General features: G+C 45.7%; 1 protein-coding gene across 2 annotated transcripts in view; it reads left to right on the top strand.

Moving 5' to 3' along the window:
- The window catches only part of LOC138528594 (myelin-associated glycoprotein-like), an 889265-nt gene that overhangs the window by 686670 nt on the left and 176947 nt on the right, over positions 1 to 25648 (top strand). The window lies entirely within an intron of this gene.

The raw sequence follows: 25648 nt of genomic DNA, 5'->3' as shown, positions 1-25648 counted from the left end.
GAATTGAGAATACCGTTATCTGGCGTAAGATATGAATGTAACCTAAGGCCCCGATGAATGCTCGATATAGCATACATTCACATAGATCAGTTGCCAAAACGGTTGGAGGTACATGGTCATAAATAATAAATGATGAATTTGTCATATCTAACTAAAAAGATGCAACTAATTAAAGTGTACAATTTCTAGCAACAAAGTGGGATTACAACATTGGGTTCCATTGCCAGTCAAGTACAGTGCACTGTTAACACTGGAGGATTTCTGAATTTTTATGCATATTACGGATTTACAGGGTTTTTAATTACTTTGTTTTAGAATGAATGAGGAATGCATAGGACACATCTGGGGGAATAACCTGGTCATTTAAACTTGCTTGCTGATTATATTTAGGATTTCTACTGACCTGTTATACACGGGTGTGAGAGCTCCTCTACTGAGAATAAACATGGTTCAAATAAGATGTTCTATGGAATTCTTTCCACTCGGGAGGGTCTACAACCATATTTTAGCTCACCGCACACTTCACAGAGGAGAACATCCAATTGCATTTCAGTCTGCTCCAACACATGCATTAATATTATATCTGGCCAGTTTGCAATCAGCATTGTGATTCATTGACACTTCATGTAGATTTTGAAATAGACCTGTCTCAGGTCTCTTTATTATCGCTATTAAAGATGACCACAGCAAAATTCATATAGAAATAAAGCAGGAATACATCACCTTTAGAATTTCTCTAACATTCTCCATGTCTGCCAAGCTTTCACTGGAAACCACCAGGGTAGGATAGAGAGTAACTCGCCAACAGGAACAAGCTGAAGGAAACACGTCTGTGTCTGTTTCAGTCAGCCCAGCTGGAGTTCAAAATGAAAAGTGACTCGCTCTTTCTCTGTCTGTGTGATGTCTTTCCCTCAAAATGTAATCCAGTATTTTTCCAGAGAAGTCTACCGTCAGTAGAACCCCACAGCTGCGCGGCCGTTGCAGCTACTAGACTCCACTGAATTTGTAAATAATCTCCAGTTTCTCATGAGAAGCCGACAGACTTTGCTCTCGGCTGCAAAAAGAATGCAAATCAAGCTTTGTCTGAACACATAAACAAGCTGTCTTTCAATTGCTCCAGCAAACGTACATTGTGCTCAGAAATGGGCTTCTCTTTAAGCCTGAAATCTTATGTTCACTGGTGTTCCCAGAATGCCTCTTATCTTGACTCCATATTGGAATCAAAGTTAATACATTTATAAATGCATTACAGTGACTCATCCTTTCCTTTCATCTTAATAATGATCCTCTTCTATTTGTTTCCAAAGTCTGTTACAAGCCATAGATTTACACTAATGGGGGCAACTAAGGGCACATCTTTACAAATATGTTCACAACATATATGTAGCAATCTGAGCTCAAATGAATCTTCTGAGGTAGGATTATGCAAGTATTTTGGCTGTCACATCACAATGCACCGGCCTGAATTGAGTGATTAGTAGCCCTGCAAAGTTTTCAATTCCAAGTGCAGGGGAGACTGGTCATCATCAGGACAGACAATACCATGACAATGGCTTGTAGGTAGGCAGGGGAAGTCGAGCTCCCAGAAACTGGCAAATCGATTCTGACCTTTCAACTGGGATGCTAGGCAGAACTTCATCTGACCTCCATCCAAGCTATATGCATAGGGGGGGTAGAGGGGTGAACAACTCAGTAGCCGATCCTCTCAGCAGAATGCTTCCTCACTCCCAGTAATGGTCAGTTCTTCCTGTTGTGATTCAAGAAATATGTTCCTAGTTTGGGAGCACATCCCTGGATCACTTTGCCTCCCAAATGAACATGGTACTTACACACTTTGCTCCGGTTTCTGATGCATGGTTACTAACATGGGGCCTCATTACGGGCCCGAAGATAACCCTGCCGATGCTACCGGCGGGTTGCCACTGGATCCGTAAAAATTTACCACCGCCTGTCTTCCCAGTGCCAACGGCTCATTATGAGTCCAGCAGCCAGGAAGTCAGGCGCTGGTACATTTGTAAATCCCCATTCCCATAGAGTCCTGCAGTAACTTTCATCTTATTTAGAAAGCACTGTCTCCTTCATCTGGGCAGGAAGTTTGTAACATTTGAGGCATGTGGGACAGGATGGAAGGCTTCTACCATCTCCATAAGCAGTCCTGTAGGACTCTATGGGAATGGGGACACGGAAGCACCAGCACCGTTGTTAATGGTACCGGTGCTTCCGTTACGGCTTTGCATACCGTGACCACTGCGCCCGGCAGGGACAGACCTATCAGGCACAGCGGCTCCAGCGGGCAAACCCGTAGTTTGCCCGTCCGGAAATAAGGGTGCTGGTGAGCTTACCAGTAAGTACTGGGACAAGCATTCAAAAAGAGGGTTGCAAGGGAATGCTTCAATTACTGGTGGGTAATTTGTATTACTCCTAGGGCCTCATTACACGGAAGGCGGTAATGGTTAACGGCCACCGTAAATGGTAACGGCCACGTAATTAGCGCCTTCCCCATTCCCATAGAGCCCTATGGGGCAGAAATGGGAATGGGGAAGGGCAATGGCGGAAGGGGGATTTACCGCCCCTCCAACCTTGGAATGGGGCGGTAAATCCCCTTTCCGCCAAGGCGGTGCCGGTATTTTACCGGCATGAGCCATGGCGCTAATAGCTAATTCCTAATCTGGGCGCTAATTCCCAGATGAGGAAGATTACTACTGGGAATAATTATGACTACCAGTAAGGAATCAGAGCCATACGGATTGACTCCCGTTGTGCTTGGAATGGCAGTCAGCTTTGAATATGTGCAGTGACCCGTGAATGTAAACTTTCTTTAACATCATACTCAGTATTCATTCGCAGACTGGCAAGTCTGACTATGACGAGTTGCAATGCGTGGGCACTAATGTAATGAATGACTACCACTGATCTTTTGGCCTTGTTTAAACCGTGAATGTCTTAACTTGCATATACATATGCATATACGGGTGCTCAGAGGGAGCAATATTTTTTTATAGCGAAAAGTTCTTGTGTGTTTCTTTAAGGACAATATGTTGGAAGCAGTTCTAAGAGATTCAGGGATGGAATTCCATGTAAGGGCAATTTATAAGGAAAAGCTTCTTCCACTGGTAGACCTTATATTGCATATGGTAGGAGTAGCCAATGTAAGAAAATAAGCCAAATAATGAGGTCATATTCTTAGAGACAGGGACATCATTTCACCAAAATGCCAGGGGTAGTGTGACATCACATGACCCTTGACCCCCCGATGACATCACAGGAAGTGATGTAATTTGACCGGCACCAAGTGACAACACAGGAAGTGATGGTAAACGACCTTCAGATTTTTTAGATGCATCTAGCACCCGTGTTTCCAGGTGCCCTAATTTCAGGCAGATATAAGAACAGAGGCACAGAGGGAGGCATGATTTGTCCATGATTACAAATTTGGGGAATGCCATTTTCCAGATTCAACGTGGGGTCTATGTGTAAAACATACATAATGCAGTATTTCTAACAGTTAACCAAAATCGGTAACACAGGATACAGCGAGTGTACGAAGCATCTATATATCAATGGACACAGAAGTATGTGTTATCTGTGGCATTGCTGTGTTAAACAAGCCATAAAAGCACTGACCTCGGGAGTTGTGCACTGCTGTTTAACCAGGAGAAAAATGGTGCACGAACAAGGCCTGAAAATTAAATCATTGACCAGGATTTAGTATCAACACAATTCCCTGGTTATAAATGTATATATGATTCAGCTACCACTACGATAGAAGAAACCTTTTAGATTGGTCTGTGTGCACAAAGGGGAGTGCACCTGATCATGTTATCTTTGCCGGAGTAAAATACCTGGGAAAGGTTCTTTCAATATACCCACAACCCCCCATAGTTGTTATGATCTAAGCGTAATACTGGGTGAAAGAGGACTTTAAAAAAACACCATTTCATGTAATATCATTGCTGCACACATAAATTCATAGCACCACACAGTTATTTAAAATTGAAAACACCAACAAGTTGCTTCTCACCCAGTGACTCAATGGCAGGCTTCAAGGCGCACACTGCACACTACCCCTTTGTAAGGCGTTTTTCTATAGTATCATTACTGGCACTGGGTACAAAACGTTCTCTGCCAATATATGACAGTACTCCTATGTAAGTACATACTCCTGTTGGTTTGGTCATTAAAAGTGACATGTCACAATAGGAAAACCTGTCCAAACTGATTCCAATGTAAGCCATTCTAGACCCATAAGAACACTTAGCTTGCTTGATTCATCATAGATGCTCAGTAATAAAAAGCCATGCTACAGTGAAGAATATACAGGCCACTACACCAAAACATCAGTCTAGCGAGGTAACACTACTCATCATGCTTGCTTTTTTAAAGATGCTGAGTAATAAATGTCATGCCACAGTAAGCAATGGCTAGACTGACTATCAAAATGCCAGTCTAGCTAGGGAATGGCACACATGAACTTGCCTTTGCTCAAAAATACCAGTAAAACATGTAAATGATGTGGCAAACATGTTCCAGTGATCCCCAGTTTCCCAGGGCCTTACACACACATGCATCCCCTTTCACCCACCGGTCATTCACCCATATATCTCGCACTCACTCAGACTGGATTCACCACACAGGCACACACCAAACTCTATTCAGAACATTCAAACACACACTACCATGTGTATGCTCATTCACCCACCAGTCACTCACTCACACCTTCTCTTACATGCACTCATTGCATTCTCTGTACAGTCACACACCCTCCCACCCAGAACATTCAATAACACACCATCACATTCATACTCATTCATCCACCAGTCACTCAATTGTACACCTTTTCTTACATCCACTCATTGCATTCTCTACACAGGCATACACACATCCATTCATTGCATTCTCTACACAGGCACAGAACATTCAAAAACACACATCACATCACTTCTCATTCACCCACCAGTCACTCACACTTTCTCTTACATTCCCTCATTACATTCTCTGAGCACAGGCACACACCCACCCACCCAGAACATTCAAAAACTCACATCACTTCTCATTCACCCAGCAGTCACTCAAACCTTTTCTTACATCCACTCATTGCATTCTCTACACAGGCGCACACCCACGAACCCAGAACATTCAAAAACACACATCACATAGCATCTCTTCTCATTCACCCACCATTCACATACATACATCTGAGACGCACTTCACACATGCAAAACACACATCATATTACAAGAAAAGCCTACTTACCTTTTTCTTGCAGCATCAGTCCGTCCTTCCAGGCCCCCTTTGCTCCTCAGTGCGGCTCACAAAAAGGAACTATGGAGGCTGCAAGAGCTTCCTGGTTCCTGGATGTGAGCTTCAAGGAAGCCGATGGAGAAGGGGTTGGAGATCAACGTGGCATGTGTCACATGTCACGGTCAGCTCCAACCCCTACTGAGTGCCACTCCGGCCAAGCCTTCACCCTGAGCACCCGTTTTATTTATTTTTAAACTGGGGTCGCAAGGGAGTCCCCAGGGGTTGCAACTGTGGCCCCCAGGAGTCGCAGCGACCCCTGGTGACCCCCAAATAATATCCCTGCTTGGAGACAGTATCATCTAAACATTTGAAATGGAGTGCACAAACTTTGGGTTTGCCCCTGACTTCTTCTGGCAACTTATATAAACTGTAAAGTATTGGTGTAGACGTGCTCTTGGAGGGGCCTTGGACAGTGTTTGAGCTAGAGAATTTTGCATTTCCTGGAGTCATTAGATCACATATTTATCAATCTAGAACAGAGGCGTTGCTAGGGGGGAGAGGGGGCTGTAGCCTCAGGCCTTTTGGTTGTAGCCCCAGACAGAAGTTCAGGAGCTACAACCAAAAGGCTAGCTAGCCCCGAGTCTCGACAGTCCCAACTTTAGCGTAGACCCATATCTTTTCGAGACCTAGCAACACCCCTGATCTAGAACATTTTCCTTCCTGGGATTTCCCCCTTTCACATTCTTTCGACAATTACCAACAGGCTATGCATTGAAGATGTAACCAATGGACTTTTTCTGGCCAAGAATAAAACACATAAGTGAAAACTCATATCAGAAAAAGTGCAAAACCCACTCCTTAATGTCACTTTTTAACTTTCACCCCACATTTTGAAGACACTTCTGTGATGCTCTGCTTTTCAGTGCTGAATCCAAGCCTGCATCTCTGGGGCCGCTACAAACATCGGCAAACTGTTCACAATCTGCAAGGAACTCACCAATCATGCTGCAGTCTCCACTCCCCCCCTGCCATCCCTGACCCTCTGTACTTTGATTGCCTCCCCCTTCTTAAGCAAAACTCAGGACATCCTGTCCTCACTCCTCTCTTCAGCCCCCCCCCCCAGCTTTCAGGCCTCACTTGGCCCCCCCTCTCCACTTCCCTCCTTCTCTCTTCTTTCTTTCCCATAGCAACGGAAGAGGTCTCCAGATAAGTCCTCTCTATGAAAGTCTCCTCCAAACAGGTGCTGCCCTGCTCCTCCAGAACTATCAAGGACAACATTGCCTCCCTTGCGCCAGGCTTGGCAGATTTCTGTTATCAGTCCTTTGCCACTGGCTCCTTCCCGCTAGCCCTCAAGTACTCCCTTCTGCATCCTCTCCTCAAAAAGCCCTGTGCCGATCCCTCCTGCCCGGCTAATTACCACCCTATCTCCATTACCCCCTTCCTCGGCAAACTGGAGAAGCTTGTCATCTCCCAACTGATCTAGTACAGTGAATCTGTTGGCTGTCTCCACGACCACCAGTCTGGCTTCAGAGCAGCCAGAGGCACGGAAACCGTTCTCCTGAACACCTGTGATGACTTGCTCTCAAATCTCGATTCCAACTCTTTCATTTCTTATCCTTCTGGATCTTTCCTCTGACTTCAACATGCTTAATCTTGCCGCCCTGACAAATCAGCTCTGTTTCGCCCTTTGTATCACGGGCCTGGCACTGGACTGGTTGACCTCATTCCACTCCGACCGACCTTCTGAGGTTCAATTGGGCACTTTTCTCTCCCGTCATACTCGCCACCCGTGGCCTCCCTCAAGGCTCTATCCTCTCGCTGTGGCTCTTCAACATCTACCTTGACCCTCTGCCCCACCTGAGCTCCTCCTTCTCTCCTCACTTCCAGTGTTATACAGACGACATGCTGTTTTGGAAACAAAAGGGTGGTCTGTTGTGTGGCAAGGACTATGGTCAATATAGTAGTGCTTTAACAGAGAGGGTCCTGCCATTGTCAAGTGCTTCATGGATCAATTCAGCACAATTGTTAGCCATGTTTTTTTTTTATTCATAGTACTGTCCCAAGTTTTACTTTGCACTTGGGGTACTATCTTTTTAAACATAAAACATTGAGTGACCCAGGATTGGTCACAATATGTTCCTGATGAAATGGAAAATGATTAATGAAATGTTGATTATGAAACTGTGACTATTATTTGTCCACAATGCATCACACCTAAATGTATAACACCAATACTACGAATACAATAAAACAAGGATAATTGAAAACGGCCAAACCATGGATCACAACTCATGATGTATTTTTTTTCCTAAACCAGAGTACAGGTTCATGAAGGGCACAAGGGATTTAAGCACCTTAGTTAATGCTAGACTTAGAATCATGCTGAATTGATGCATGAATAACTGGACAATGGAAGGACCCTCTCTGTTATGGCACATGCAGACGAAATGCAGCTCTCCTTCAAGCTTCCCTCCACTTCCTCCTCTCTCATCCCTGACTACCTGACTGCTATTCAGGCATGGTGTGCTGCCAATGATGTCTGCCTTAATGCCCGTAAGACTGGGATCCTCCTCATTGGGACCCCAGCTCTCTTCCTCCCTCTTACCCTCTGGCTGCCCTCCATGGGTCCCCTCCCCTAACCCTCTTGTGAGGCAAAAAACCTTGGTGTCATCTTTGACTCCTCTCTCTCCTTCTCTCCCCACATTGCAGAGCTTGTCAACAAGGCCCACTATCAGCTGCATCTCCTCAGAGACATTCTCCCTTTCCTCACCCCAGAAACTCAATGTCCCCAGAACTCTGGTCCTCTCTAGGCTGGACTTCTGCAACAACCTCTTCCTCAATCTTCCTTTATCCTCCCTTTTCACCCCCTTCAACTAATCCAGAATAGGATTGCGAGACTTATCCTTGGTCTCAAGCCCAGTGACCACATCTATCCAGCCCTAAAATCTCTCCACTGGCTTCCGGTTGCTGCTTGGAGTTCAAGACCCTCTGCATTATCCACAAGGCTTTCTGGGGCCTGGGACCCCAATACATCCAACTCTCTCTCCCTAAATACTTCCCTGCTAGAGCCCTTCGGTCTTCTAGATCCAACTCTCTTCAGATCAGATACTTCTCTAAGCAGAGAGTGGGGGTAGTTCTCTGCATTTTGTCTCCCTGCCACTCTCATGGCTTGAACCAGATCCCACCTGGCCTCTCCTTAGCACTCCCCTAACCCCTGTGGCCCTCAGTCCCCCCTCCTCCTTCCCTCCCTTTACTTGCACTCTCTCCTCTTGCCTGCACTCCCCTTCCCATCCTAGCACTTTGCATTTCGTGCAAACTGGCACTCCCCCCCCTCCCTCGCATTTCTTGTTACTGCAATTTCCCGATCTGAATCTCACAAGGCAAAGTAGGATCTTAACTGCTATTTTCTCCCTTGTCCCACCCCCTTTTCTTGTCTCGTGCTGCCTTGAAAAAACAATTGTTGTATCAATGCCTTACAAATATCCAATAAATAAATAAAGCGTAATCTGCTCCATTCTCCCTGATCCAAATGGGAAAAATGTTAGGGCATGGAGAACCCCTATGCCCCCAGCCGTCATGTCAATTTGTAAATGGGGGTGGTCTATTTCCCTCCGATATTATTTCATGCCACAGACAAAAAGTGCAATTACTGAAGTGAATTGATGAATCAATGAGTTTTCAGTTACTAACAATCCAACAGCTTGCTTCACATACTTCTTATTATCATGGAACACACCAGTGTGGTGGGATTAGTTATTTCCTTAGTGTATATTGGTTAAACTGGTGCTTTGGATATTTACGCAATGGTATTCCCTCCCACATCCCTCTTTAAGAAACACCCATACCAAAAATGATTAATATATATTCAAATATCAGTGTAAACTGCACTGTGGATGATACTTTTCTTCTATGGAAGCCAGTATTTATTGATGCTTTTACTGTTTCTTCAATGTGTCTCCAAATGTATACCTTCTATTTGTAGATTTGTATATTATTAACAACTCCCCTCCAACGCATGAAACAAGCAAGGTAGAAATACATACCTTTTTATACAAACCTGAGTAGTCATATGCAAGCAAGCTAAAAAAAATGGAACCCTTTCTCAAGTCTAAATCCTGATTGGTTCCCTTCAAGTATAACAATTCCTCATTGGCTGACATGGCATAAGATCACATGATAAATTAAATTGTACTTGTGCAGATTAATGCTGCATGCATTGCCAATTGATTTGCCATCCATATATTCTTCTTCATGTATTATCTGTGGCAATGGTTTTGGCCATATGTTGATTCTTTGCACCACATAATGCACAAAAACAAAAATGAACTACACCAATTCTTATAATGAAGAACAAAATGTTTGCTAATAAAATATGAGTGAGTTCAGTGCAGGCACACTTCCAATGATGTGCTTTCCTCTCCAATCCATTTGTGTTATGTATACTGTGTCAAGAAATATGCACGTGAAAGACCATTCCCATGGAGTAAACTGATAACAGAAGGTTTTCTACAGAATAAGAGTAGCCTTGCCCAATATAGTGTATTTTGTGTAGGAGACTTCTTCCTCTTTCTCTCTTACAGGATAATAGGGTGCCGCTGTGAAATGTGAATCGTAGTCTGCGCACCGGAGAGACCTTTTTCAACAAAGCAAAAGAGAATTCCACCCACTGTGACCATTTGTAGGGTCTATAAGTATAATAGTATAGTATAATTCCAGAGACTGGGTTGATGCTAAGGGCATGCAGAGAAATACATATGGAAGCTGTAACTTTTGCCACATCCAAAAGGTCCAGACTTTGGAGTATGTTCACCAGCAAAGAAATTCCACAAGTCCTAGAACATTTATTGGAGCTTAAGAACACAAATGAACAATTCCATGATTGTATCACAGTTCCAGGTTCTGTGCGGCAAAGGTACACTTGTGGATTACATTTTAAGATAATTTGTTTTCAACCATTGTATCTAGCCATGCATTTAATTTAACTAGAAATGAGACATCCCTGAACATATAGCTGGAGGATGGGTGGAGGAGAAGCCCCAACCTCAGACATGTCCATCACAAGACAGAGGGCCTCATTACACGGTAGGCGCTAAGGTATTACCGGTACTGGTAAGGTCGCCGGGGCCGGTAATCCCTTATCGCCCTACTACGAGGTCCCTCAGCGGGTCCCGTCCTTAACACCTGTTCTAACCAGGTGTTAAGGACGGGACCCGCTAAGGGACTTCAGAGCTAATAACGGTACCGCAAATTGCGGTACCATAATTACCGCCTTGCCCAGTCCCACTGAGCCCTATGGGGCAAAAATGGGAATAGGGAAGGGCCAATGGTAAATGGAGAATTACCGCCCCGCCAACCTTGGAATGGGGCGTTATTTCCCCATTTACCATTGACAGACTCGTTACAATACCGGCAGCAAACATGGTGCTAATAGCGCCATTGGTTACCGCCGGTGTTGTAATGAGGGCCCATGTATCATTATACCCGCCTCGTTGTACTCATGTCTCAGGTATACTGCTATCGGTTCCAGGGCCAGGATGAACCTTGGGGTCATCTTTGACTCCACGCTCTCCTTCTCTGCCCACATCTCTGATGTCTCTAAAAAGTCAAACTTCCTACTGACATCCTCAGAGGTATTCTGCCTTTCCTGTCCTTCCCCCAGAAGCTCACTGTCTCTCAAGCCCTGGTTCTCTCTAGGTTGGATTATTGCAACAGTCTTTTTCTAAATCTGCCTGCTTCTACTCTCTTCCCTTTGCAACTTATCCAGAACACGACTGCGACACTTGTCTTTGGCCTCAGGCCATGGGATCGTATCTCTCCAGCCCTGAAATCTGGCCACTGGCTCCCAGTGGCTGCAATGATTAAATTCAAGACCCTTTGCATTGTCCACAAGGCTTTCTGGGGTCTGGGTCCAAAATACCTTCAGCTGTCCCTCCGTAAATACATTCCCTCCCAAGCTCTTCACTCCTCCACCTCTAACTCCCTCAGGGTCAGTCGTTTTTCAAAGAAACAAGCTGGGGTAGATCTCTCTCTTCGGCTGGGGCCTCCCTCTGACACAGCCTCCCTGCTACTCTGAAACTTGAGGAGAACCATCTGAAGTTCCGGAAGCACCTCAAGACCTTCCTCGTTGCGTCTGCCTTTGCTCCTCCTCTCCCCTTCTGATCTGTTCTGTCTTGGCATCGTGCACCTGGTTACCATCTGACTTTTGGGCCCAGGTACCTGCTCACCCTGCCACCCACCCACACTGCCTCCTGGCAATCCCTTGCACAGGGGGCTGTATCTGTAACCCTAGAGCACCCCCCCCTTTTCTGCACTTATCAGACACACCATGTCTGTTCCCTTAAACCTGGCACTTGCCACTTGCTAGCTGCACTACCACTGTTTTGTTGCTTTTCTAAGTTTATTTATTTATTATGTATTTTATTCCTTGCTCAGCACTTTCCACTTCTCCCCCCTCCCATGAATTTTCCCCTTTCCCTCTCCCATGCACATTCTCAATGTCACTGGGCCTAGTAAGATTGTTGTTTTGTTCTCCCTTGTTCCCCTCCCTTGCCTTGTCACGCTCTGAAACACTTATGTACGAGCACAATACAGATAAAATATCTATACCAATGAAGAGCATAGGGGACAGGTGGTATCCCTTTCTCATACCTTTCTCTAATTCCCACTTCTCCGAAGTCTGACAGCATGTCTTAACTCTGGCTATCGGCTTGTTGTACAGCAAATGCCAAATCTTTGCAATGCGGACCAGAGCCATGACCATTTGATAGAGTTGAATGCTTTGACTGCGTCCAGTGACATCACTGGTTACTTTTCCCTGCAATAGTTGGTACTATGTATAACGTGGTGCAATCTGCGCAGGTTCCATGTAGTATTTCTACCAGGTACATACCCTGTTTGGTCTGGGTGGATAAGATCAGCTATCACGGTCTTCCTTCTATTGTCCAGCAGTGCAGTTAGCTATCTTGATTCAAAAGAGAGAGCAGTCTGAATCAGCCACATTCTGTGGGGGGTATATTTGGCTTTGGGAGGGGTATTACTATGGATTCCCTGAGTGAATTTGGCAGGGATCCTATTTCATATGTCTCGTTAAGCATATTAAGGAGCGGGGTAGCCAGTTCCTCTGTGAATTCTTTGTAAAATTCACCTGGGAGCTCATCCCAGGATTTTACCTGATGTTAATCCTCTAATTGTGGACACCAGATCCTCTCTAGTAATAGGGGCCCCCAATTGTTCTGCAGCCGTGGCATCCAAGCGTGGAAGGTCTATTTGTGCCAGGGCATCTGACTGTTCAGATTGCGAAACCTCGGATGTATCCATATACAACTTTTTATAGTACTCAAGGAAGGTGATGTTTATGTCCGTTTGTGTAGTGCAGAGCACACCTTCGTCATTAACAATGGTGCATATAATTTCCCTTCTGTACAGCCAGGCTAACAGCCTGCTGGGTTTATCTCCTTCTGTGTGTTGTCTCTCTATGTATTTGGTATAGTTTAGCTTTCCTAACCTGTCCCAATGTACTGGGCATACTTGTCTCAGTTTGGCTATAGTATGGGAGCGCGTGTCTGAGATACTCTCCTCTCTTTCCTTATTTGCTACTTTCGCTTCTGCTTTTTTAAGGTCCCTGGCGATTAGTGCCTGTATCCCTCCTGACTTGGATATGTTTTCACCTCTTATCACCACTTTAAAAGCTTCCCAATGGGTGTTTGCTGATGTTACGCTACCCGTGTTTCGTTTAAAATAATTCTGGATGCTACCTCTCATGTGCTCTCTGAACATGTCATCATGCAAGGCTTCACCTCTCAGTCTCCAAGTTGGGATCCTTGGCCTGGGGGAGACAACTTGCCACATTATTAGGAGAGGGGCATGATCAGATAGTACCCGTGCCTTGTACTCTGCCTCTAGAACCTCAATGCTGCTCTCTGAACCTGCAAAAAACGAATCAATCCTAGGGTGCATGTCGTGCTGTGTGGAATAGTGTGCGTAAAGTCTCAAGTGCAGATGGAGCCCTCTCGATATGTCCACCAGTTCAGAAGAGTTCAGCAGGCTGGTTAGTGCTTTAGCCAGGGGGGTGGGATGTGTACATTTGTTGTCTGACCTGTCTAAGAGTGGCTCCAGAGTGCAGTTAAAGTCCCCTTCCCAAATTATCGCACAGTTTCTGTATGTGCCTATCCATGCGTACAATGATCTAAAGAAGGTTGAGGCTTCATGATTTGGGGGGCACATGTGTTCACAATACATACTTCTTTCTTTTCTTGGAACCCATGTATCATAACCGTCCTGCCTTCATCATCCGTTATCGTTTTTAGTGGTACTGCCAGGACAATCCATAATAACACACCTCTGGCGTATGTGGAGTATGTCGATCCTATTGTATCACCTCCCAATTTTTGTGCAATCTTGTTTTGTTTATCTTTGGTGAGGTGCGTTTCTTGGAGTACTGCAATGTCCTCTCTGTGTCTAAGTAAGTATGGCATGACCCTATTCCTCTTGATATAACTGTTTAAGCCCCGGACATTCCAGGTAATCAACCTAAGGCCTTCCATTCAGACGGTTGTTATGGGTGTACCTCTTGTGGCTCGCCCACTGGGGACATGTGCTATGGGTCAAATATCGTAAGTACATTTCATAAACTGTCAGTATGGCGGCTCTACTAGTCCTGGGTGTAAACTGAGGCTGTGCAAATAAACCACATAACAATCCCCTCTCCCCACGCCCCTCCCAACTCCCAACAATCGCCCAGCTATTCTTAGCATTCTCAGGCGCTCCTGCTTTACACTCTGGCGCTGCGCCAACAGAGTCTGCAGCGGCCGGAATACAGCTGGTGGATACTCTTCGATCAGTATCCCAAACAGGTGTAGCTACCTTGGGGCGAGGACTACACCTTGTCCCCTTTCGCGTTCGGGTGAAGGGGTACCAACTGCATGTCTCCTGCTTTTATGGCCACTGCAGTGTTCTGAAAATGAGATCTCGGGATACTTGGTAACCATTCCGGTCTGTGCACTTCTGCGATACCTTATGCTCTCCTTTACAACAAGTGTTTCGTAGTGCATAATTCTGAGCAGCCCTCAAGGAGCTTATGAATGGGGTTTAGTTATTTGTGTTTCACACCCGGTGTGGGTGTCATTCTTGTTCTGGTACCAGTTTTTCATTGTCCATCCAGTCGTACATACTTTCTGGGGTGTCAAAGAAAAGGATGCGGTTCTTGTATATGACATTTCATCTAGCTGGGTATATCAACATGTACTTAAGGTTAGCCTTATGAAGCCGTTCCTTGGCTGAACCAAACTGCATTATGCATTTTTGCACTTGTAAGGTGTAGTCTAGGTATGCTGTCAGCGATGCTGACACTCTTCGTTTGCTGACCCCGGTTCTAAAGAATGCCAATATTTTTTCTCTGTATTTGTAATCCGTAATTTTGGGTATTATAGGTTGAGGGGGGGCACCCGGTGGTGGTCTTCTGCTTAGTGCTCTATGCTCCCAGTCAACCGTGAAGCCTTGTATCAGGTTGGCTGGTCCCATTACCTGCAACAGCATGTTCTCGATATAGGATGTTGCATCTGTACCTTCCTCTCCTACTGGTAATCTGATTATTCTGTCATTGTTCCTTCAGGCTCTGCTCTTGGCATCATCCGGTCTGCTCTCCTAGTTTGCGACTTCTTGCGGTAGGGCATATGGAATGCGCTTCTTCTCAGGGGGCACGAGTGCTTGCCAAGTGCCCACACCCTGGGGGTATGGAACTTTTGGGATGTGTTGAGGGTGGGACTATTGGCGGGACTATTGCAGGAGCTGATCATGGTCTAAGCCTGCAGTTATAGTTTGGGGCAAGTTTCATAGGTCCCTTGTTGCCATAACCGGTCCCTCCTATCTTCAGGTGGACCTGTTGGCGTTGTTCTGAGCCTTGCCTCAGCCCTCCACCAAATGGCTCAGTTTGGTTCCACAGGGGCAGAGTCACTCGTTTATGTTTTTGGATCTTCACTCCTTTGTGCTGCCTGGGTAGTGTACTGTTATGAGTACAGACAGTCCAAGCACTTCTCAAGCACTACTCCTGTTACCGTCTCTTCTGTGTGTTACAGGAGCTAAGCGCATATTGACCACCCCATTAAGTTCTTGGGCACGATGCATAGTGATCGCTGTAGTGGGGGCTGCAACAGTAGTGCACCGGGGTTAGATACCGGCACTACGTGTGTTTCGGCTGGCGGGCTCATAGAGATCGCGGGCACACCATGCCAATGGAAGCATATGCTCATTAAATTGTGTCTGCATGCTTGCCAGTCAGTCAAATAATTAGAGCGCTCTGCTTGCAGCGCCAGGCACCGTTCGTGGCTACCGCTCCTCCAGGTATCTACAGAGTGGCATGTGCTGTCCCTCACTCAGTGAGCACCATTTCGTCTCGTTGTTGTTCGGCTGGGGTCGCAGGGAGGGACACGCACTTACTGGCTTCTCGGCTGCTGCATGTGTGCTTGCAATGCTGACTCCTTCGTGTCTGCTCCAGACGACCGTTGTTAAGCCTTCCACTGTGTTTGCTCGACTCCCGCACCACCCAACTCAGTTGTTCTCTTCTGCAGTTACGCCTGCGCTGCCATTTTGGATGTTAACTGCCTACACAGTACCAGTGCGAGGAAGCTGGTTGCCGGGTTCAGCGCTGTGGACGCGGGTTACCACACAAGTCCTGCTGCTCTATGGATGCTGGTGTGTCATTATTCACAGCTGAGAGCTACTAGATTGACATTTATGTTCGTTTTCAGTGCGGATCGGGTCGGATTTAGCAGGAGCTCCTGGAAGTGCGTGTTCACAGTATGGTGGTAAGCCACGCCCCCCTGCTTTCTTGTACACCTATGAATTCTTTTGACCCCTCACTGTTCCTCTTTATCCTCTCAGCCGCTCTTATTGACTTCTCCTCTTTCTCTCTAGTTCGCCCACTCACTAGTTCTCGGTCCATATTGTGATTCTTGTTTCCCCATTTACTGGCATTTTCTTTTATTTTCTTCTGTTTCTCCTGTCCCCTCTTAAACACTCCTTTGTCTTACTAATACTATTTTTTCTCTCCATCTCTCTCCTTATTTTCCATAGATCACTATCACTCATCGTAGCTTTCAATCTGTTTTTCCTGTGTTTTTTTTCTCGCTATATCCCCCTCTCTACCCTTTCTCTTGTCACCATTTCTCATTCTTCATAGACCCTCCCACAGTCTGCCTCTCCAACCTTAAACCCTTTTATTTTCCTTAACTTTGCCCTCTTCACTTTTCCTTACTTTATTTATTTTATTTTTTTTATTTGATTTTGTAAAGCGCCAAACTGCCCTCTGGCATCGTGGCGCTGTTAAGAAGACTTACTTAGTTACATAAGTGCATTTGAAGGCATACATACATACATACATACATGTTGCTTCATACAATTCCAATAAGTGCTTAATACTGGTGGGCAAGTTTATGGTGCCAGCCATATCTTACATGGCGGCAGCTACATAAAGTTGCGAGGTCAACATCAGTAGACAAGAGCATGGTGCCAGCCACATGTTGCAGTGTGGCAGCTACAAACAGTTGTGTGGTCAGAATTGGTATGCATATAGAGGTGCCAACCAAAAGTTGCAAGGCGGCAACAACACATATATGCGTGGGCAAGGTCAATGGGTAAAAGCGTAGTGACCGGCACAGAATACAGAGGAGACATGCTACACATGGGTGCATGGTTAGTATCAACATAGAATAGCATTGGGCCAGTCCTGTATTGGATGGTGGCAAGTGCATATTAGTACATAGGTTTCCAATCAAACGGACAGCAACGTAGAGCAAATCTCAAAAAGTATGGTGGGCAGCTACAGACACTTACTGGGGTGGAGAGCGAGAGGGGTGGAACAGACGACTAGCGGGGGATGGGTAGGGGGAGTACAGACATACAGGGGGCAGTGGAGGGGTGGGGGGGAGTACAGACCTAGAGGGGGCAGCGGAGGGGTGGGGGGGTATGTGCAGACATACAGGTGTCTGGCGTACTGTGGTAGACAGGGGTAGACAGGGCCTTAGGAGTGGGCCTTGTGAGGAGGGCCGGCCAAGCCTGCCGGGTTGCGATAGGCACAGAAAAGCAGTGGCTGCAGCCAATCACGGGCTGCAGCAGGGAAGAGCTCCAGGCACTCCAGTGCTTGGATGAGAGTGGCCATCTTGAAATGGTAGGCACAATGGGTGCTGTGGCAAGAAGAAATAGTTTGCAGGTGCCTTCTCGTGAGACAGCTTAACCCCCAGGAACACACACACAGTCGCTGGATGAAGCGCTGCAGTAGCACACACAAGAAACATTATAAAAATGCAAAATGTGCGTGATCATGTGCGCGAACATCCACGGGCACCGGAGGCGGGGAAGCTAGATGGGAGGCTCTGGATGGTGGGTGGGTGTCAGCAGCGGGCCCACGAGATGTGTCCTTGTAGATCAGAGGGATAGCAGGAAAGAGAGGAAAGCACTTTGCACTTTGCACTTAGCCTTGGCACTTTGCATTTTTCAGATGATAGTTGACACTATTATATCTCTGCTGAAATTAGCAGGCAGCTAGAAACTTGTCAGTAGGTCTAAGTACAACCTGTTTCTTAACAGTCACTGGAAAAGTAAGATTATGAGCACTACTTTTCCTCGAATTTGCCCCCCCTTAATTTTTATTTAGCTGAATACTTTGCATTTTAGAGCTGCAAGCTGATCATTTTAAATCTCCACTGACAGTTCAAAAAACAAATGGACAAACTGACAAATTAAGCACAAGCAGTTCTCAATTTTTCACTTTGTACATTTGTTCTTTTAACTGTCACTTGAGAGACGTAAGATTATGAGCTGTAAACAGTACAAGGCAATACATTCTACTAGAAAAGTGAATGGTGATGGATGTGTTTAGCAGAACTATGCAGTAAGAAGAGAAGGATGTCAAATCCAAAACCTTGGAGGCATTCACATAGAGGAGGGAAGTGTGAAATACTCCAACTGCATTGCAATCAGCAGCCCAGAGCGAAATGTACCCAGAAATGTATGTTTATTTTCACTGGCATTTAGCAGCAATTGCTGCAAACTACTGACTTTGTGGTGTTTGGGAAATCACAAAATCGCTATAAATTGGATGGTCTAGTTTTAACCTCCTGTTAAGGTAGGCCCAATCAATAATTGATAATCAATAACAAGATGAACTCAAGAAAATTGACTAACTACAAGTGCACAAGAACACCCAGCGTTATTCAAACATGAACAGCCGGGAAAACACATAAAAGCATTCTCAATGGTTCTAATGCAAAACACAAGCTTTTAAATGAGAAACACGTCATATATGGCATCATGTTTAGTGATAAGAAAACACTTTTATTCACTTGTCCTATTGGTTAGTAAGATATAACATCTATATGTTCTATGGGCAAAGGCTACTACTGCTGGTTATTCTTTATCTGAACTCCTCCTAAGTTCGTCCTACTAAACAATGTTACATTTCATACTATCATTTCATTGGTTGCCTCTATGCTCAGGTAGCCAACCTAGTGGGTAGAATTCTAACTGGTGTATGGTTTTCTGATCCAACCTTGGTCACTTTAATATGAAGCCAAGATATCTGGTGAGGAGAGAGAGATGACTGGGCTGCTATAATCCAATTTGGAGAAGTTACTCCCTTATTGTTCCCAATCCTGAGACCTTATCTGACAATTTGTTTGTGGACTTGGCATGTCGTCCCTGTGTCTGGATGTACCAAGGGGATAGCAGGTGCACTGACTAGTTGGGCCTGGAATAAATGATCATTGTTCCGAGCATGTGGTAGTGTATGGTAGTGTATGCTGCACTGTGTGTTTATTCATTAGTAGGTTGTTTGGCACGGTAACTATTTGCACCTGGAGATCAAGGCTATGGGCCTCATTACACGGAAGGCGGTAATGGTTGACGGTCACCGTTAATGGTAACGGTGACCGTTAACCATTACCGCCTTACTACGAGGTCCCTTAGCGGGTTGGTGCTTTGACGCCTGCTTTTTGCAGGCGTTAAAAACCAACCCGCTAAGGGACCTTGGGCTAATTACGGCACCGCAAAATTGCGGTGCCGTAATTAGCACCTTCCCCATTCCCATTATGCCCTATGGGGCAAAAATGGGAATGGGGAAGGGCAATGGTGGAAGGGGGAATTACCGCCCACCAACCTTGGAGTATGGCGGTAATTCCCCTTTCTGCCAAGGCGGTGCCGGTAATTTACCGGCATGGACCAAGGTGCTAACAGCACCTTGGTCCACCGCCTACCGTGTAATGAGGCCCTATATGTACTTTCTCACTGCTACCAATAGAAACTAATAAACTTTATGGTTGCATGCTGTGTGCTTCTGGAAAATGTTATCTAGCGCGGTTTCAATTCCCTGTCGGGCCACTTTCTTTCCTGTCCTTGACCTTGACTTGTGAGTGTCTGTCTGAACATCATGAGGCTTGGGATTGTGTGCAAAGCAGTTTCATGTGAGGATTCAATATTTCAGAATTAAGGCCTTTCAAAGTTCTAAACATTGTGGTACTCTGGTTCAATCTCTGCCCTGTTAATGTTCTGTTAATGTTCTTTGTGTCTCGTGTGTTGCATGCTGCCATACATAATTCCCTGCCCATGTATTCTACAACCTACCCTGCCCCTACCTATGCCCATCTCTTTGCTAGTTGTGTTGCCTTACAGGTTTATTTTGCAACCTTTCCCTAAACTTGTGAGTGCACTCTACTTCTCACCCTACTTGTGTGTCGTGGCCTATTCTACTGTTTATGGTGGGTGCTTTATCACTAATGTCTAAACTGACTGTTTACAGGTCACGTCTCAGCTTGTACCTTGGTTCACTTCTGTGAACATCTGAGGGCACGACCAAACTTTGTGTTGATTTGATCTGCATCATCACACTCCCAGCTCTGATCAATTTATTGACCACATACCCCTTCGCTTTCCTCTTAGCATGTCCACTTTTAGGGATCCACATCTGAGGGACCCCATTCAAGCTACCTCCCTGTTCCACATACTTTGCTGGACCACATGTCAATAAACAGCATTCTCCATCTCCATCACAGTCTACCCAATGCAGTGTATAATTGCGAGGATCTAACAGGGGTTAAAATCTTGTACCTGGGGGGCCAAACGGTCTTTCCACGAAATGTATACAGGGTTATTATGTTTGAGTGTGAACATGCATTACGTTATCTCTACCCAACACTGTCATCAGCGTGTGTTTCTCCATTTTTTCTTCCCAGCTCTTTTACATTGTTTCAGTGTAATCTGCAGGACACAGACGACAATCAGTACTAGTTCTGCTTTTAGTATTTTAAACGCATTACCCAGCCAGGTAGGCACGCATTAGAACAAATAATCAAACTAGTCCTCATCTTCTTTTGCATAGGTCTCCTGTACCATTTTTGTATACACGTCCAGCAGGGACGTTATTGGTTGTGTCAAGCTCCCATTCCGCTCCTTGTGCTGGTATAAATGTGCAGCAATTGGATCGTATCTTTGCACACACTCTTCCCTCCATGGCTGTGAGGAAGTTAAGGAAATGCCTGTTTCAGAGAGTCATCAGTCTGATAGCTCTCAACTCCTCCTTAATTGTGTTAAGCACCTTTGTTGTGTCATTGATTGTTTGCAGTAACTCCCATCTGATTATCTGCAACCACTTGGCATTTACCTCTGCTTGTGAACTGGGGCAAGGAGGGAATTAAAAAACATTGATCCTTTACTGAACAGCCTATGTTCATATGGTATGTCATCCAGTGTATCTGCACTTTTCTGTGAAGAGTAATTCCCTCTGTTTGTGTACTGTGGATAGTTTATTCCTTTGTTTATTATCTGTCAAGGGGTATTCACCTATCTGAACCATGTTACTCTGGGGCACTATCAGTGCCGGTGCATGCAAGACTGCCAGTGAACATATACCACCCCAATCTGGTGGGAGTTTCATGTAAGCCTTTGTACTACAGGCCCAATACTGGTCCATCAGTACAGCTGGGCCTATTTTCATACCTGGCAAATCCATAATGCGACCACATCCTTCATTCTCTGCTACCTTCATAGTGCCATTGTTTCTGAAGCAAAATGAAGCATTTACCATCTTTACTATGTCCGTTGTCCCTCTTTCGTCATCTATCCAAGTCAGCAAATTGGCATTTTTTTGTCCTTTCTTCAAGACATTTATTATTGGCATTGGTCAACATTCTGTCGCTATCAGAGCTTCTACTGTACATCCCATCATTCCTTCTACCCATCCTTCAGGAGTATTCACTTCCCCTATTATGTGCAACTGTTGTCTATCCCAACAGTAGGGTGTTTTTTTCCCTTTTGAATCTGTGCACTTCAACAGTGGATATTACCTCACCGCTACGTGGCCCTTATAATGTATATTTCATGACCATTTCTTTTGTTCCTTTCACTTTTGTTTTGTTTAACAAAGTTACCTTCATAAGGCGAGTCCTCTTTTGTAACCCATGTTCTATAGGCCCGCCTGCCTTGAAATCGTCCTCTCGTTTTGCACATTGCAATATGAGTTAGGCAGTGTGCTGTCCTTACTGGTATCTCCTTGGCCATGAACAATTTGGAGGTGCTCAAAGTGTGCAGAAAGAGAACGCACACAAAGCAGTTCTCATCCGATTTCTCTCTCCTTGCCTTTGTCATGTGTTTGTACCACAAATTATTCACTTTTTCTAAAAGTGTTCTTCATCGGTCACCTCTTCTAACTCTTCTTATTTCTTCACTCATTTTTAGCAGCTATATTGATGCCATTATTGCTAAAACATCTAATTGCTATTGTATATGCAGACCAAAAACAAAAAAAAAGAAAAGAAAAAAGCAGCAATCATTATACTTATAGAGTTCATTTTCTCCAAAGGTATTTTTATAGGCACATTCTGGGGCATTAGGAAAACAGTATCAATTTTCCTGCTTTACACTCTGGCGCTGCGCCAACAGAGTCTGCAGCGGCCGGAATACAGCTGGTGGATACTCTTCGATCAGTATCCCAAACAGGTGTAGCTACCTTGGGGCGAGGACTACACCTTGTCCCCTTTCGCGTTCGGGTGAAGGGGTACCAACTGCATGTCTCCTGCTTTTATGGCCACTGCAGTGTTCTGAAAATGAGATCTCGGGATACTTGGTAACCATTCCGGTCTGTGCACTTCTGCGATACCTTATGCTCTCCTTTACAACAAGTGTTTCGTAGTGCATAATTCTGAGCAGCCCTCAAGGAGCTTATGAATGGGGTTTAGTTATTTGTGTTTCACACCCGGTGGGGGTGTCATTCTTGTTCTGGTACCAGTTTTTCATTGTCCATCCAGTCGTACATACTTTCTGGGGTGTCAAAGAAAAGGATGCGGTTCTTGTATATGACATTTCATCTAGCTGGGTATATCAACATGTACTTAAGGTTAGCCTTATGAAGCCGTTCCTTGGCTGAACCAAACTGCATTATGCATTTTTGCACTTGTAAGGTGTAGTCTAGGTATGCTGTCAGCGATGCTGACACTCTTCGTGTGCTGACCCCGGTTCTAAAGAATGCCAATATTTTTTCTCTGTATTTGTAATCCGTAATTTTGGGTATTATAGGTTGAGGGGGGGCACCCGGTGGTGGTCTTCTGCTTAGTGCTCTATGCTCCCAGTCAACCGTGAAGCCTTGTATCAGGTTGGCTGGTCCCATTACCTGCAACAGCATGTTCTCGATATAGGATGTTGCATCTGTACCTTCCTCTCCTACTGGTAATCTGATTATTCTGTCATTGTTCCTTCAGGCTCTGCTCTTGGCATCATCCGGTCTGCTCTCCTAGTTTGCGACTTCTTGCGGTAGGGCATATGGAATGCGCTTCTTCTCAGGGGGCACGAGTGCTTGCCAAGTGCCCACACCCTGGGGGTATGGAACTTTTGGGATGTGTTGAGGGTGGGACTATTGGCGGGACTATTGCAGGAGCTGATCATGGTCTAAGCCTGCAGTTATAGTTTGGGGCAAGTTTCATAGGTCCCTTGTTGCCATAACCGGTCCCTCCTATCTTCAGGTGGACCTGTTGGCGCTGTTCTGAGCCTTGCCTCAGCCCTCCACCAAATGGCTCAGTTTGGTTCCACAGGGGCAGAGTCACTCGTTTATGTTTTTGGATCTTCACTCCTTTGTGCTGCCTGGGTAGTGTACTGTTATGAGTACAGACAGTCCAAGCACTTCTCAAGCACTACTCCTGTTACCGTCTCTTCTGTGTGTTACAGGAGCTAAGCGCATATTGACCACCCCATTAAGTTCTTGGGCACGATGCATAGTGATCGCTGTAGTGGGGGCTGCAACAGTAGTGCACCGGGGTTAGATAACGGCACTACGTGTGTTTCGGCTGGCGGGCTCATAGAGATCGCGGGCACACCATGCCAATGGAAGCATATGCTCATTAAATTGTGTCTGCATGCTTGCCAGTCAGTCAAATAATTAGAGCGCTCTGCTTGCAGCGCCAGGCACCGTTCGTGGCTACCGCTCCTCCAGGTATCTACAGAGTGGCATGTGCTGTCCCTCACTCAGTGAGCACCATTTCGTCTCGTTGTTGTTCGGCTGGGGTCGCAGGGAGGGACACGCACTTACTGGCTTCTCGGCTGCTGCATGTGTGCTTGCAATGCTGACTCCTTCGTGTCTGCTCCAGACGACCGTTGTTAAGCCTTCCACTGTGTTTGCTCGACTCCCGCACCACCCAACTCAGTTGTTCTCTTCTGCAGTTACGCCTGCGCTGCCATTTTGGATGTTAACTGCCTACACAGTACCAGTGCGAGGAAGCTGGTTGCCGGGTTCAGCGCTGTGGACGCGGGTTACCACACAAGTCCTGCTGCTCTATGGATGCTGGTGTGTCATTATTCACAGCTGAGAGCTACTAGATTGACATTTATGTTCGTTTTCAGTGCGGATCGGGTCGGATTTAGCAGGAGCTCCTGGAAGTGCGTGTTCACAGTATGGTGGTAAGCCACGCCCCCTGCTTTCTTGTACACCTATGAATTCTTTTGACCCCTCACTGTTCCTCTTTATCCTCTCAGCCGCTCTTATTGACTTCTCCTCTTTCTCTCTAGTTCGCCCACTCACTAGTTCTCGGTCCATATTGTGATTCTTGTTTCCCCATTTACTGGCATTTTCTTTTATTTTCTTCTGTTTCTCCTGTCCCCTCTTAAACACTCCTTTGTCTTACTAATACTATTTTTTCTCTCCATCTCTCTCCTTATTTTCCATAGATCACTATCACTCATCGTAGCTTTCAATCTGTTTTTCCTGTGTTTTTTTTCTCGCTATAACCCCCTCTCTACCCTTTCTCTTGTCACCATTTCTCATTCTTCATAGACCCTCCCACAGTCTGCCTCTCCAACCTTAAACCCTTTTATTTTCCTTAACTTTGCCCTCTTCACTTTTCCTTACTTTATTTATTTTATTTTTTTTATTTGATTTTGTAAAGCGCCAAACTGCCCTCTGGCATCGTGGCGCTGTTAAGAAGACTTACTTAGTTACATAAGTGCATTTGAAGACATACATACATACATACATGTTGCTTCATACAATTCCAATAAGTGCTTAATACTGGTGGGCAAGTTTATGGTGCCAGCCATATCTTACATGGCGGCAGCTACATAAAGTTGCGAGGTCAACATCAGTAGACAAGAGCATGGTGCCAGCCACATGTTGCAGTGTGGCAGCTACAAACAGTTGTGTGGTCAGAATTGGTATGCATATAGAGGTGCCAACCAAAAGTTGCAAGGCGGCAACAACACATATATGCGTGGGCAAGGTCAATGGGTAAAAGCGTAGTGACCGGCACAGAATACAGAGGAGACATGCTACACATGGGTGCATGGTTAGTATCAACATAGAATAGCATTGGGCCAGTCCTGTATTGGATGGTGGCAAGTGCATATTAGTACATAGGTTTCCAATCAAACGGACAGCAACGTAGAGCAAATCTCAAAAAGTATGGTGGGCAGCTACAGACACTTACTGGGGTGGAGAGCGAGAGGGGTGGAACAGACGACTAGCGGGGGATGGGTAAGGGGAGTACAGACATACAGGGGGCAGTGGAGGGGTGGGGGGGAGTACAGACCTAGAGGGGGCAGCGGAGGGGTGGGGGGGTATGTGCAGACATACAGGTGTCTGGCGTACTGTGGTAGACAGGGGTAGACAGGGCCTTAGGAGTGGGCCTTGTGAGGAGGGCCGGCCAAGCCTGCCGGGTTGCGATAGGCACAGAAAAGCAGTGGCTGCAGCCAATCACGGGCTGCAGCAGGGAAGAGCTCCAGGCACTCCAGTGCTTGGATGAGAGTGGCCATCTTGAAATGGTAGGCACAATGGGTGCTGTGGCAAGAAGAAATAGTTTGCAGGTGCCTTCTCGTGAGACAGCTTAACCCCCAGGAACACACACACAGTCGCTGGATGAAGCGCTGCAGTAGCACACAC

The sequence above is a fragment of the Ambystoma mexicanum genome, chromosome 1q (genome assembly GCF_040938575.1).
Source record: "Ambystoma mexicanum isolate Mex_15411 chromosome 1q, UKY_AmexF1_1, whole genome shotgun sequence".
Taxonomy (NCBI): Eukaryota; Metazoa; Chordata; class Amphibia; order Caudata; family Ambystomatidae; genus Ambystoma; species Ambystoma mexicanum.
This window is presented reverse-complemented; position numbering and strand designations above follow the sequence as displayed.